Here is a 15,428-nt window from a genome sequence, read left to right as displayed (position 1 = left end):
CGTTTTTTAATAAGGAGACTTACCAGAGCACAAGGTGAAGACAGCAAGAGACCTATAACACAATTCAACAAAGGCGAAGACGATCTAGTTTATTCTTGTGAATCTTTATTTTGAGTTGTAATCTTGGATGCTTGTTTCTTGTTTGTTGAACCTATACTCTTGTTTGTACTTGGTTTTAATTATTCGTTATAAAGACTATGTTTGATATACCATGCTTTCATTGGAACCCACGTTGATGATGAGTCTGATTATGGGCTAGTCGTTATCGTGGGGTTCTAGCGGATTTATTTATGGATTTCTTTATTTAAATTGTTTAATGCCTTAGCATGTGGTGATTGTATGATATCCTAGTATTGGTTGTGCGTATTCATCTTATGAGCGTCGTGAACTTATAAGATAGTGTGTTAATTCTTAATGAAGTGAAAGTAATTTAAGGCTTTAGAACTTGTCATGCTAGCATACGTTCATGTATTTGATATGCATGAATTGTAGGTAATTTTAACCATCTTGTTTTCCCTATATAATCAAGATAGATAACTTGTGCTTAAACCGTTATATTGTCAAATTCTATAAACATATAGGGTCTCAATATAATTGGTGTCTATTCAGCTTCTATCTCTTTTGTGGATGTCTGGTAGTATGGTACTCGTGCAACGAAAGTTGGCGTTTATCAGTTTCGTGTAGTCTGATTAGTGTCATCACCATTGCATGTTAAGGTTGAGAACAATAAGGCTATTGAATGAAGTATCTAATGAAGTTAGAATCTCATGTTGTCATATATATTAATTCAGTCAATCTTATTCTCGTAGTTAAAATAGTTAGCGTAAGTATTAGTTATAAATAATCTCAATTTGTTATCGTCTTAGCATTGAATAATAACCATACATTGTTGCTTAAGTGCGTAAATTAATTAGTTAACCTATACAGTCTCTGTGGGAACGAACTAGAAAAGATTCTATACTACTTGTGAACTCGTATACTTGCGTGTATTATTAGCGCGTGTTTAGCGACTAACAAGTTTTTGGCACGCTGCCTGGGACTGTAGTGTTAATTGATAGTTTATGTGATTTCCATCAGTGGTCGTTAAAGTTCATTGACTCAGATATTGTTACTTATCTGTTTCCTTGTTTTATTTCAGGTGTTCTAGCGAGGGTGTATGCATACACGTTCGCGTACTCGTAAGAGAACACTGGATAAAGCCGAGGAAGAACTTGTGGTAGTTTGTAAGGAAGATTTTGAGGAAGAAAAGAAGTTTGAAGAAGAATAGAAAGTTGAAGAACCAGCTTTAGTAGAGATGGGTGATCAAGCGGAAAATCCGAAGGCTTTGATGGACTACTCTCAGCCTAAGATTAATGACATTCAGTCAAGCATCATCAGACCAGCCATCAGGGCTAAAACTTTTGAGATCAAGTCAAGCACGATTCAGATGATACAGAACTCAGTTCAGTTTGGGAATTCTCCTACTAAAGACCCCAACATGCACATCAGTGATTTCATCGAGATATGCGACACTTTCAAATTCAATGATGAGACCGAAGATGCTATCAAGTTACGCCTTTTCCCATTCTCCCTGAGGGACAAGGATAAGTGTTGGTTACACTCTGCCAGCAGGATCTATCACCACTTGGGAGGATCTCGCGCAAAAGTTTTTAACTAAATTCTTCCACATGGCGAAGACTGCTGTAATCACGAATGCTCTTACCCAGTTTGCTCAGCAAACAGGAGAATCTCTGTGTGAGGCTTGGGATCGATATAAGGAGATGCTAAGGAAGTTCCCACACCATGGCATGCCTGATTGGATGATTATCAACTATTTCTACAATAGATTGGGTGCTACGTCTAGACCCATGCTTGATGCAGCATTAGGAGGAGCCCTGTGGGCTAAAAGCTACGATGAAGCTTATCAACTTATTGAACTGATGGCTGCTAATGAGTACCAGAATCCTTCCCAGAGACTAATACAAGGGAAAGTTGCAGGAATTCTGGAGTTGGACGCAGTAACTGCTATCGCTGCTCAACTTAAGGCTTTGACGATGAAGGTGGACACTTTGGCTAATTATGGAGTTAATCAAATCGCTACTGTCTATGAGCTATGTGATGGTGCCCATGATACTGATCAGTGCATAATTTCTAGTGAATCAGCTCAGTTCGTGAGCAACTTCCAGCGATCGCAGCAACCAGTGCCATCCACCTATCATCCCAACAACTACAATCATCCCAATTTCAGTTGGAGCAATGCTCAGAATGCGGTTCAACACCCTTATCAGCAATACCCAGCTAAGCAGTATAACCCTCCTGGTTTTTAGCAACCACGGTATGCACCTAGACAGCAACTCCAGTTGTAACAAGCTAATGAAAAATCTGAATTATAGGAGTTGAAGCTTATGTGCAAAAGTCAAGCTGTTTCTATAAAGACCTTGGAAAATCAAATTGGGCAAATTGTCAATGCCTTGCTAAATTATCAGCCCGGTACACTACCTAGTGACACTGAAGTGCCAGGAAGGAAAGAAGCTAAAGAACAGGTAAAGGCAATCACTTTAAGGTCTGGAAAGGTTGCGAATCCCGAACAAACTCAAGAGTTGACTGTAGAAGCTGAGGCTGAGAAAGAGATCGAGCAACATGAGAAAGATGTGGAACCAAGGAAAACTACTATTGAGCACACTCCGCCGAGTAATACATGGGAGAAACAGATCTATCCTCCACCACCTTTTCCCAAGCGGCTACAGAAGAAAAAGCTAGACAAGCAATTCGAGAAGTTTCTGGAGGTGTTCAAGAAACTTCATATCAACATACCTTTTGCCGAGGCTCTTGAGCAGATGCCTATTTATGCAAAGTTTATGAAAGGTATTCTTTCTCGGAAGGTGAAGCTAGATGATTTAGAGACAGTCGCTATCACGGAGGAATGCAGTGTTGTGCTGCAACAGAAGTGCCTCCGAAGCTTAAAGATCCAGGAAGCTTTACTATTCTGTGCACTATTGGAAAAGTGTCTTTTGACAGATGCTTATGTGACTTGGGAGCTAGCATTAATTTGATGCCCTTGTCAATCTTCAAGCAGTTGGACTTACCTGATCCCAAACCGACTTATATGACCTTGCAGTTGGCCGACCGTTCTATTATATATCCGTGAGGTATCATGGAGGATGTCTTGGTCAAGGTTGATAAACTCATCTTCCCTGCTGATTTTGTAATTCTTGATTTCGAGGAGGATAAGAAGATTCCCATAATCTTGGGAAGACCTTTTCTGGCGACAGGCCGCACCTTGATAGATGTGCAGAAGGGTGAGCTCACCATGCGAGTTCTGGATCAGGATGTCACTTTTAATATGTTCAATGCTATGAAATTCCCTACTGATAATAAGGAGTGCTTAAAAATGGAGTTGGTCGACTCGGTGGTAACATCGGAACTTGATCAATTGCTAAGGTCTGATGCCTTAGAGAAAGCCTTGTTGGGGAATTCAGATAGTGAAGATGATGAAGGGGAAGAACAATTGTAATATTTGAATGTTTCTCCTTGGAAAAGGAAGATTTATATGCCTTTTGAATCTCTTGCAATGGAGGAATTGAACAAATCTCCAAAACGCCTCAAGCCTTCTATTGAGGAAGCTCCCACTCTTGAGCTTAAGCCTTTACCTGAGCATTTGAGGTATGCGTTTTTAGGTGATGTATCTACTCTGCCTGTTATTATTGCATCTAACCTTTCAAGTAGTGACGAGGAAAAGCTTTTGAGGATTCTGAGAGAGTTCAAATCGGCAATTGGATGGACTATAGAAGACATTAAGGGAATCAGCCCTTCTTATTGCATGCATAAAATTGTTAAAGGAAGGTAGCAAGCCTACGGTCGAGCAGCAAAGAAGACTTAATCATATCATGAAGGAAGTAGTGAAGAAGGAAATTCTTAAGTGGCTAGATGCAGGGATCATCTACCCTATTTCTGATAGTTCATGGGTAAGCCCGGTTCAATGTGTGCCGAAGAAAGGTGGAATTACTGTGGTAGCAAATGAGAAGAATGAGCTTATTCCTACAAGGACAATCACGGGGTGGAGAGTTTGCATGGACTACAGAAAGCTGAACAAAGCCACTAGGAAGGATCACTTCCCTTTGCCCTTCATTGATTAGATGCTCGACAGGTTGGCCGGTCATGAGTACTATTGTCTTCTGGATGGCTATTCGGGTTACAATCAAATTTGTATCGCTCCAAAAGATCAGGAGAAAACTACCTTCACTTGTCCATTTCGACTAATGACAGAGTGATATTTTTGATACAAATTTTTAAATTAGTGACTCATCTGAGTCAGTTTTGTAATCAGTGACTTACTTGATACATTTGCACGCAGTAAGTGACTTACTTGATGTTTAACCCGTTATATTTATAAATTCAACACTTAGTTTTTTTATAAAAGAACTATCAAACATATTTTTATCACGTAAAAAGAACTATCAAACGTATTGTTATCACCATTCTTGACATTGTTTAAAGTACCCTCAAATAAAACTTGTAATTTGCATTAATTATAGATATATATATATTATTAAAAATTTTGACATCGACAATTTGAAAGGTAACTTACGATTTCTAAAGTGTCTCAATAATTTAAAATAATATTGGATATGTTCTCAAAACTCTGACTTAAAAATTAAAATGATATAGACTATAAGAAAAATGTAGAGTATGAGTGTGTATATGGTTATAAGATAAATACCATTATTTGATCTCAATGTTATGTGTAAAAATATAAAATATACTCCCTTACTTCCCATTTGTTTACACTTTTTTTTATGTCACTACCAATTATTTATATTTCAAAATTTTTCAAAAATAGTTAAATTTTTATAATTTTTAAAATAATCACATCTACTACATATGCTAGGGATGGAGGGAGTACTCCTTCAACAATAGTCTAGTAAAAAATATGTATGAACTATTAATGTAAAACTTGACTTTGACAATTATTCTGCTTGATTATATGTGAACAACCTCGAGTTGTCCTTGCTGTAAAAGTGGTACACAGTGCTGCTGACAACCATTACGATTAAAATAAGAATCTGTAACTATTACAATAATATTAATTTGTTATAGAACTGTTGAATATAAAAGCAGCAAATGAAGGTACCTAATGCATATAAAATAGGCTCTGAAAAACCATAGCACACAACCTGGCTTGTATATAAATTACTCGAGGGATCAATTATTACAAAGAGGGAGGTTATAGATACCTTCCCGAGCACACTTTATTCTGTGGTGATCTCTCTTATAACACAAAGCTTGGCGAAGAACAAACACACTGATACAAATAGTAAAGTACGTAGTACATTTATTTTGATAGAATGCTACATGCATCCATCAATATTATTTGTTTTATTCATTACATCTATTAAGTGATGTATATTAAATACATCTTAGATGTTTAAATCAACCGGAAAGGACCAAGGATCATGGTGACACCATTCAACGAGTTAGCTACGATCCCAGTTACGGTAGCTACAAGATTTCCAACGGCGGGGAGGGTGGCGTTGCAGTTAGACAGAGGGGTGGTAACAACTACTCTACATTGGCCAGAGCCAAACAACAGAGAAATAATGTTGGTTAAAAGGCTTAGTACAGAACGGATAATCAAGGTAAAACCCCCTTGTGCATTTGTTGTTGTATTTGCCAAAGTTGTATTTCCGCAGCGCAGTTCCACCGACGCATCTGCATGTTCAAGTACGTGCGTTAACAACGACATACAAATTAAATATTGGTCTTTTATCTATATTAAATTATAGTTGAAGTGCACTGCATATTATATGTGTACTCACTAGGGAAAGGTGGGGGCATAGTCCCATTCATGGGAAGGGTGGTATTGACGGCACAAGAGACGACCCCGCTGGCTGTGATGGTAACGGTCGGTAAAAGGCTTTGAGCTTCAACAGAGGACGGAGCCGCCATGAATGCGGAAATCAAAACCAAGAGGCTGAGGAAGACAGAGCTGTTAAGGGAGGCCATTGATGAGTTTCCAACTTGAAAATGAGGAAAAACTAAAAGGTGTTTATATGTTGTTTTGATGGGAATTTCAGTATTGTGGACATGCTTATTTATACTACTCATCTGGGCTAGTGACAGGGTTGGCTGACATCAAAGCAGTCACGTACTGTTGTCTTTCAATAGGGGTCATAGTTTGAACAATATTGTCGTCTAAGGGCATGCCATGACAACTGGTGATGCAAATGACAAAATTGCCGCCCTCTATTCCCTGATCACTTTCAATTCAAATGAGGGTTTATCTAGGGCACAAATTAGACCCTTGCTTTTATGCAATTTTATTGAGCTGACTTATTGTTATTGATGGTGTTTTTTGTGCATATAATTATTAATAGAAGTCAAGTGTTTTTTTATGGTGTTTTGTGTTTTTTGTAAAGTTCAAGGTTTTACATGATAAAAGTCGATTAATAATATTTGTCTGCTGGGTCTGGGGTGTCGATCCTGTATATTGTATATGAGAAAATATTATACTTGCTACCATCAATCACCTAACTATTTTATTTAAAATAAATAAAACTTCACATATATACGGGAAAAAGTTTACTAATGTTGCAGAGTAATAAAATATAAAGGCCAGTGTTAGCCAAAATATCGGAAAATGGAGAGTTATCGATATTATTATCTAGAATAGGTGATTTTTCGCAGATTTGGTCAAAAACGAGTCAAAATCGGACGACGTCGGAGCTCTGATGGACAAAACTTGGAGTACTTGTTGAAATATGGTACTCTATAACAACCAATTTCAAATTATTATAATATCTTTCAATTTTTTATTGTTTACCCTCGATTGTAATGAATTTGGAAAATCATGACAGTATATCCGATATTTTGTTAAATTTACAGTTTGTGTACAGTTTTGAGCATTAGCATGCACAATTTTCTCATCCTCTAGAAAAGCTTCTTGTAACGACCGAGAAATTACATTTGTATTATATTATAATAATGATAAATTATGTGTATTATTATGTGATTAAATGTGTTAAGTCATTAAACCCTAACTGCTATGTGTTATGTGTTGGCTGTTTTGATCCAAACGTGTTTTGGATATTTATTGAGCATTTTATCGTCAGTTAAATATTTTATATCAAAACTCGTACAGCTCAAAACTATGTTTTAAAAGCCCGTATATCAAATAAAATCATTGGCCCTATTTTATTTAAAAATGCCATATACCATATCGCTATTCTGAACCCCTAGACGTTTTGCAAATTGACCTTTTTCGCGCAAAAACGACTTTTCCGGACCCCTTCGGGTACCAAAAACCCCACAAAAAATTTCATTTTTTATTTTTATATGATATGAAATTATCATATATCATTTTTCTTTGTATTTTTGTAATATTCACAATTTTTGGGAATTTTTTAGCATTTATTTTGTATTTATTGGATATTTAAAAATTCATATTAATACCCAAAAATTATAAAAATTTGGGCCAATATTTTTATTAGGAGTGTAATTAGACCCTTAAATTTTACTTAGGGTATTATTTTCATAAATATAAAAACCTGATTTACTATTAATTAAATCAGTTAAATATAATTAAAAATCACGAAAATAAAAAGAAATTAGAAAGGGAATTAGGGTTAGGGTTTGTGAAGACAGAGCAGGAGGATCAAAGCTGATTTTCATCGTGATTCCGGAGTCCAAATCGAGCGTGTGAGACTCATTTTAGAAGCTTATGATCTGTAGTTTTCGATTATGTAATTATTTTGATGTTTGATTGATTGAATTGAAATTGTATTTTCGGGTTTAATTTCTTAAATTCGGGTTTGCAGTTCTGTTAATTGTTTGATGATTCTGTTAGCATAGACGTTTAGATCGTCGGATAGGGAGTCGATTGGCACCGGTTTCGCGTTCGTTGGCTTCCGTTCGTGCTCGCCGGAGAACGCCGCCGCCGTGTTCTTCGTGTTTCCGGCCGCGTTTCGTCGAGAGGAGGACGAGGGAAGGAGGAGAAAGGTGCTGGGAGCGTTGTGGATTGAAACCCCAGAAGAATCGTGCCTGAAAAACGGAGTTTCGTCGTGGATTGGCCGCTGGAAAGCAGCCCGCCGGCGTCGGGTTCTGGGTTGCAGGGTTCGTTCTTCGTGGACCCGTTAACCCGAGGTCGACCCCGGTTTGCAACCCGGAAACGACCCGGGTTTGATCCTTCAGAACCCAAACTCTGTTCTGATTTTGTGTTTTTGAGTAATTAATTATTTATTTATATTTTAGTAGTTAAAATCAGTTTTTAATAATTCTAAAAATTAATTAAAAATTAGTTTTAAATTCTGAAAATAGTATTATTAATTTCTAAATTATTTTATTAAATTATAAATTCGAATTTATTTATTTAATTATTATTTAATTATTTATCTAATTATTTATTAATTATCCAATTAATTAATAATTGGGTAATTAATTAATAATTAGGTTAATTAATTAATAAATAAGAATTAGAAATAATTAAGTAATATGATTAATAATCTAATAATTAATTATTAATGCGAATGGTAATTCAATAATTAGAATTAGTATTCGAGCGATAGTTATTCGAATAATATTGCGGTAATTATTTATAGCGTATAATTAAATATCGGTAACTAATTGATAGCGAATCGTATGAGTTTCAATAATAATATAATAGTTCGATAATTATGCGAGAATTTGCGAGTAGCTCGTAGTTATATGAGTGATTAATCGTTAAGTTGGTTTATAATTCGAGTAATTCGTAGTTATTCGATAAGTAGCGTATCGGTTAATTAAATCGATTGATTATTTGTAAATAATCGATCTGATCGAATAAGTAATAATAATTTGTAATAATAATAATAATTCCTAATAATTAGGAATTAATTATTTTAAAATACAATAATTATTAATTACTTATTTAAAAATATAATTAAGGATTGTTAATTATAATTAATTATTTATAAATTAATTATTAATTAATTAAATCTTATTTAATTCATAATAATTCAACCGTTAGTCCGATTTTAGCGAAACGAAGACCCCTAGACTCAGAAAAATGAGACGAATTCAATAAAATAGTTGTAAGTTATAATTTCTTCCGAAAAAGAGTGGTTTGGTGATAATTAATAGTTCGTAGGTCCTAATAGGGGTATAATTGAGTCGAATAAATCTCGAAAAATTATAATAAAATCAGATAGGACTAGTTAATGCAGGTATGAGTCTAGAATCGATTCTAAAAATAATTATAAGTCTAAAAAAATTGATTATGTGCTTTATGTGCTACGTGCTTTACGTGATTATGTGAATATATGTGTTGTATAAATGTATGTGTATATATGTGAGTCAGATAGAATGCATGGTAGACTGATAAGGTTGCGTGATATCATTCAAGATACACGTATATAGTAAGTTATCTAAATGACTATCTTTCCATGATTGGTTCAGTGTTAGAAAGGCAGAGCAAGCTAGGATCAGAAGACGGTGAGTTGAACCAGGTTAAGTACGCGCAAGGCAAGTTTTTCCCCTATTCTAAATTCAGAATAGTGATTTATATTTCCTTTTATCATATGAGTTACCTTTGATAATCATTATTCATATACACTGTTACCCATTATTATTGCTTGTTTCAATTTCATTTCGATTCTTGATTCCACCCAATTTATTGAATTCCCTATTCATATTTCAATTCTTTTTACCCTTGTTACATATACTCTGGTATATCCTGGTGTTGGGATATATCAAAAGTATTCCGATTGTTCCGGATGCTAAGCCTTGGACTGGATGGTTACTATACGGGCTGGGTTTTACCCAGACCATTATTTAATAGGCCATAGTTGCCTGAGTACTCTTTATGTTGGTTGGGTCTATGCAGTTGGGTATAGATACACACTATATTCTGACTGATCAGCAGGTTATAGTGCATATGTTGGTTCTTGTTTCCAGTCTTGTTCATTTGGTACTCGCCAGCATTGGCAAATTACTATCCTATACAGATTCAGATGGTTGTTTCAACCAGCAGCTTATTGGTTTCACATGTTTCTCTCTTATACTATATATATTGTTGCAGGCTTGTTGAGCAATTTTGGCCCATCCCTTTTATTGTTATTCCTATTGTTTTTACAGTTAAGGTAGAGAATGAAACCCATCAGGACCCGCATAGTCAAGAAGCGAGTCAAGCAGCGGGACCCTCTTATACCAAGAGTGTTCCTTCCCATTCCCGAAGAGAGCTTTGAATTGACAGATCAGGTGTAGCAGGATAAGTAGTAATGTTGGGTTGAATAAAGTCTTGTGTAGTTTGAATAAAAGTTGTATGGTGAGATTGTAGATAGAATAAAGTTTTGTAACAAAGAGAGTTCTTGAGACAGGTTTTATTTATTTGGGTTTGTAATAAAGTGTAGTATGTGGTTCTTGTTTTCAACTCAGACCTTAAAAGATCCTGAGTAGTATTAGTTCGGGGTAATTATTATATTATATTCCGCTTGTACAGGTTTAGTTGGTAATTGTTGTTAATAATGCCCCAAATCTATACCCCGGATTTGGATGGTGTTATACTTCTGATGCAAAATCTCAATTTGACATGACTATGCAATCCAACATCGTGATCATGTCATCATATCTTTAGTAGAGTGATCATGTCTTTACTCTTCTCACGTCTCATTATTTCCTTGATATGCTCCAAAAATTCTCATACATTTGTCTCCTCCACTTCGAACAAACTCGGTCTCAATTAGTTATCATCTAGAATAATAATTGCGATGACTTGTTCTATATATCGCCATGGTGGTACTTTTAAAGGAAAGACTTTGATGGAACTTTGTACTTCACATTCTCGTCTAACATAACTTTTAAGTATAATGGTATCACGAAAACCAGTTCGAACCAACCATGATAAAACTTTTTTAGCATAAATTTGAAATCGCCATCACAAGACTAATGTGTTGTAGCAAGAGACAATGTTATTCATATGATGACTTTAAAACAACTTTATTCCCAAAAGGATATAAGACATACTCCATGTTATTATTTTTGAAGTCTATTGTCTTACCCTAAATTTTGTGACACCAATTCAAATCAAACTGATATGGCGTATTGATTACTAACTCATATGAATTCACGTGAAAATTATAAAAAAACTGCAACATTCTTGTAATTCAAACTAGCAATTAGTCACATAATTTTCACTTAAGGTAGTGACAACTAATAGCTTACTCCAAATAATATTATTTGATGTGACATAAATTTGTAGAGGCAACTTGATTTTATTAACCATATACCTCAAATTAAATTTATCATGATATTTCTAAACTTACCACAATCTCAAAAATTGGGGACACACCTTACATAATGACTGAATTAAGTTTTAATGTTGCAAATCATAAACCTTTCCATAATTGTTCAAGGATTGATTATGCACGTCTTCAACATGTAGGTAATCATTCTCCTCATCTTCATATACACATCGAAACTCACTTTGTTGTTTTCTTCTTCATCCCCATCCTTGTTGTATTCTTTAATCACATCAATTTTATTACAATCTATAGGCATACAATTTTCAAAATCCAGTGTCCCACACACTTCTCCAACTATCTCTGAACCTTTCAAATCTTTGAAAGAATTTTTCCGCAATTACATAACCAAGCTATTTTCTATCTTCCATATCAAACAAGCCACCCGATTTTTTTGTTGAGCACATTCATCGAACATATTTTAAGGATTATTGGGTTCATATTATTCAACTAAATCATCTTCTTCCTTGCGCTTCATATATCTTGCAATCATAATCCTCCGGTAAAAACATCTTCAACATCAACAGTTTCATCTATCGCCATATTTTGATCGGTTCTTTCTTTTACCTTTTCTTCTGCAAACCAGTTTATCCCACCAAATCACAGCAACACTCTTTAACCTGATAGTTGCCATCTTCACCAGTTTGATCACAGGTAAACCCATAACATCAAAGAATCTATCAACATCAATATGCCAATTCAGGAACTCATCAACTCCTAGAGACCCATAGAATAATGGTATAACAGCCTATATAATATAATTATCATTAAGCCGACAACCAATATTTGACTCCAAGTCAGTATTCTCACCAACATGGTATTTCCTGCTTCGAGGGACTCGATTTCGATCAAATTTCTCATCGCTACGGTGCTTGTTTTTGTTATTCCTTTTGAATGTCAATGTATCGACTCGATCTGCGAAAACCATCAGAGCCACGGTTAAAGCCGTTGTAGCCTCTCAAAGAACTTATTTGATAATTGTTTCTCCCACAGTGAATCAGGTAAAGAAGGGAAAGGAAAAAGCTTGCTTTGATGCAACTGACGCAGAACGAAAGCATAGAAAAAGCAAGCGTTAATCATCGCATGAACTCTTTCACGAGAAATCCTTAAGCACCTTGAATCCACAAGGCAATCCTTGAATCTACAACGGTTTCTTGAACCCATTAGAAAGATAAGAGAAAAACTCCTAGAATTTTAATTTCAATAAAAGATTATTAATATATTCAGTACAAGAAAACGTTAAATAGACATCACACATTAGATATCAGTTACTAATGCCACTAATGTTAAAAGATGTAATAACATCACCCCGCGTTAATCTAATGTCTTTGTTGTTTGAAGACATCAATTCTTTATTAAATGATTTTTTAAAATTGGCTAAAAAAATTTAACGAGCGCCCACTTCAGTTTATTTCCCCTTAATCAAAATTGTGGAAATTTTCCCTCTTTGATACCAATTATTTCCCCCCACACTCTCTCTCTTTCTCTCTCTCTCTCTCTATCTCTCTCTCGTCTCTCACTTCAATAAATCACTTGAACAACCACTCACCTCTACTCTACTTACCACAACCTGCACTCACTTATGTTCCACTCCCCTCCGCCATGTTCAACTCTATTCGATTTGTCAAAACTCGTCTCACTCACTCGATTCGTTCGAGTAGATACTCAATTCGATTTGTTCGAATCAGTATGCGAGTAAGATAAAAACTTCATGTGTAAAATTGGATTATTAGTTCAATTAAGTTTTAAATTGGGGATTTTTAAACTGAGAACCCTAATTTCTTTAATCTTTTTTTCTTACTTTTAGTTGGAGATTTGTTTGACTTGATTGAGGATTTGGTTGCCATGGTGGGAAGGAAGGAGATGAGACTCACAATTGGTAGTATTTAAACATATTGTGGGACATAGCATGGGTACAGTGTCCACTACAACAAAGATAACTAAATTCCATCCCTCCCCCCTCTCTCTCTTTCTCTCTCTCTCTCTTCCTTCATACGCAGAACGCCATCACCTCCACCACCATTATGGTGGCTTCGTCAGTTCTCCGATTGCTTACAACACACACGCACACACTCGACCTAACCCGAACCACACACAGACTCACACACCCGAAACACACACACACACAATTCGCACAGCACACACACAATCACCATAACATCTCTCACACACCATAACACACACACAATTTGTAACAAAACTCGTTGTCAGTGGTGATGGGTTATGGCGTCGGTCGAAGCAGGGGAGGGTTGTGGTATTTATGAGTTCCAGTGTGTGTTACGCATGTTTCATGTGTCAGTTTTGTGTGTGTGAGTAAAGCGTGTGTTTGTGTGGGTCGATTACGTTAAACCAACAGTCGAGATCCCCTCCAGAGCTATGATAATACATTATTGCAGGTTTACTTCAACCATAGTGTCTTGAACCTCCTTCTAGAACTACTTGCAACCCTAAGTATTGTTAGCAAAGTCAAGTGGTAATGGCGGTGTTGTAGCAGCGGAGGGGGGCGAGAGAGAGAGAGAGAGAGAGAGAGAGAAAGGTAGGGAGATAGAAAGGTAGGGAGAAGCAAAACGGAGGGTGAAATGGTGAGATATGGAGTTGTCGGAATTTTTTCCAGGTGGTGGCCGGCGGTTGCACGGTTGATGGGTGTGGGTGGTTCTATTTTTTTTGAAACATTTTATGTTAAAATCGACCGATTTTGGTGTAATTTATTCAGGGGCGGGAGATTCAAATTTCACAAAATTTTGAATTTCAAATTTTAAATTTTATAAAAATGACCAAAGATTCGTCGATTTTATATAAATTCCGCCGCAAAACTTAAAATCCACCCTCTTAAAAGCCACCAACATGCTTCGGTCGATTTTATACTAAAATCTACCGGATATGGTCTATTATAGCTAAATTCCACCAATATTTGGTGGTGCATTTTAGTAATTTTGTTGTAGTGGTCCTTTTATTTTGTTGTATTTTAATCTTTGTTTTATCATATAATCCAAACTGATACTTATTGCTTAATTTAGGAAGTAATGTATATTATATATTCAAGGTATGCTACAATAGTGATATGTTTTTTAATGTCAAGCGAGGACAATAGACTACTGAAAAACACAGCAAGCTCTCTTCCGACATTCACTACTAGAAATATGGGATCAGCCATCGATTCTGAACCGATATTAAAAAATACTGAACCGATGTCTTCACGTGTGATGTTAAATGTCATCAGCCTTTGACATCGGTTCACAGCCGATGTCTATTACAGTGCTATACATCGGTTTTAAGAATAATTCTGATGTCTTTGCAACAAATTTCAGCTTATATTACAGTATTTCTAGGTGAATATGAGTATATTATGGGGTAATTATCCATTAAAACATGAAACCTACAAGCTCTAAAAAATATTTTTTTTAAAATCTTTCGAACAAACCGATGTGAAAGTCTAGATTAGACATCAGTTATGTTGTCTGACCGATGTGAAATGGTCCATCAGACATCGGGTACTTTTATCAACTGATGTAAAATACTGGGTTAGACTTCGGTTTCGTTCGTTTTGTGATGTTAAATCCTTTTGTTTAATATCAGTGTTTTTTTTAACCGATGTTTAATCTTTAATATTATAAAATTTAAGACATCAGCTATTGAAAATTCGATGTTATTTGGCTTAAAATACATTGATTTTTTTACAGAACCGATGTCAAATGACTATTTGACATTGGTTTTTGTAGTTCTTTTTCTGTTAATATTGTTTCACCTGATGTCTTTTGTTCATTTTAACATCGGTTTTAAATTACCATTCTGATATGTTAATGTACTGTAAATTGCATATGCCATCCTGGTACTATTAATAGCCCAGGGAACCAATTGCATTTTCAACCAAAAAAATACCAACAATATGCAATACATCCAACCAAATTTGTAAAAACATAGAGGTATACATTGATACCAAATTTACTAACATTCATTCCAACAAGAGCTCAATTCGGACATTACTTTCCAAGTCTAAAATAAACATCCCAACTAAAAATAATAAAACTCAAATTCCAAAGTTATTACATCCAACATTCTAAACATATTTGACTAGTTAATATGTACCACCAGATAGTATCTGGAGGTAGTATCTGGAGGTAGACATCATCTGGAGGAAGATTCCTATAATACCAAATCCAACAGTAAAGTGAGAAGTGA

General features: G+C 35.4%; 1 long non-coding RNA gene and 1 other non-coding gene across 2 annotated transcripts; both read right to left on the bottom strand.

The window, feature by feature from the left end:
* Positions 1-1,682: 1,682 nt before the first annotated feature.
* Positions 1,683-1,789, bottom strand: LOC141683275 (small nucleolar RNA R71). The gene has a single exon (XR_012560213.1). It is a non-coding gene; the product is annotated as a small nucleolar RNA R71 (small nucleolar RNA).
* Positions 1,790-5,142: 3,353 nt separating this feature from the next.
* Positions 5,143-6,029, bottom strand: LOC141724143 (uncharacterized). Its single transcript, XR_012576513.1, has 2 exons — positions 5,796-6,029; positions 5,143-5,688 (listed from the first exon to the last, which is right to left on the bottom strand). It is a non-coding gene; the product is annotated as an uncharacterized LOC141724143 (long non-coding RNA).
* Between the last annotated feature and the right edge of the window lie 9,399 nt (positions 6,030-15,428).

Source organism: Apium graveolens, chromosome 1 (assembly GCF_009905375.1).
Source record: "Apium graveolens cultivar Ventura chromosome 1, ASM990537v1, whole genome shotgun sequence".
In the NCBI taxonomy this organism is placed as follows: domain Eukaryota; kingdom Viridiplantae; phylum Streptophyta; class Magnoliopsida; order Apiales; family Apiaceae; genus Apium; species Apium graveolens.
Note: the sequence above shows the minus strand (reverse complement) of the source record. Positions and strands in the feature narration are given on the sequence as shown.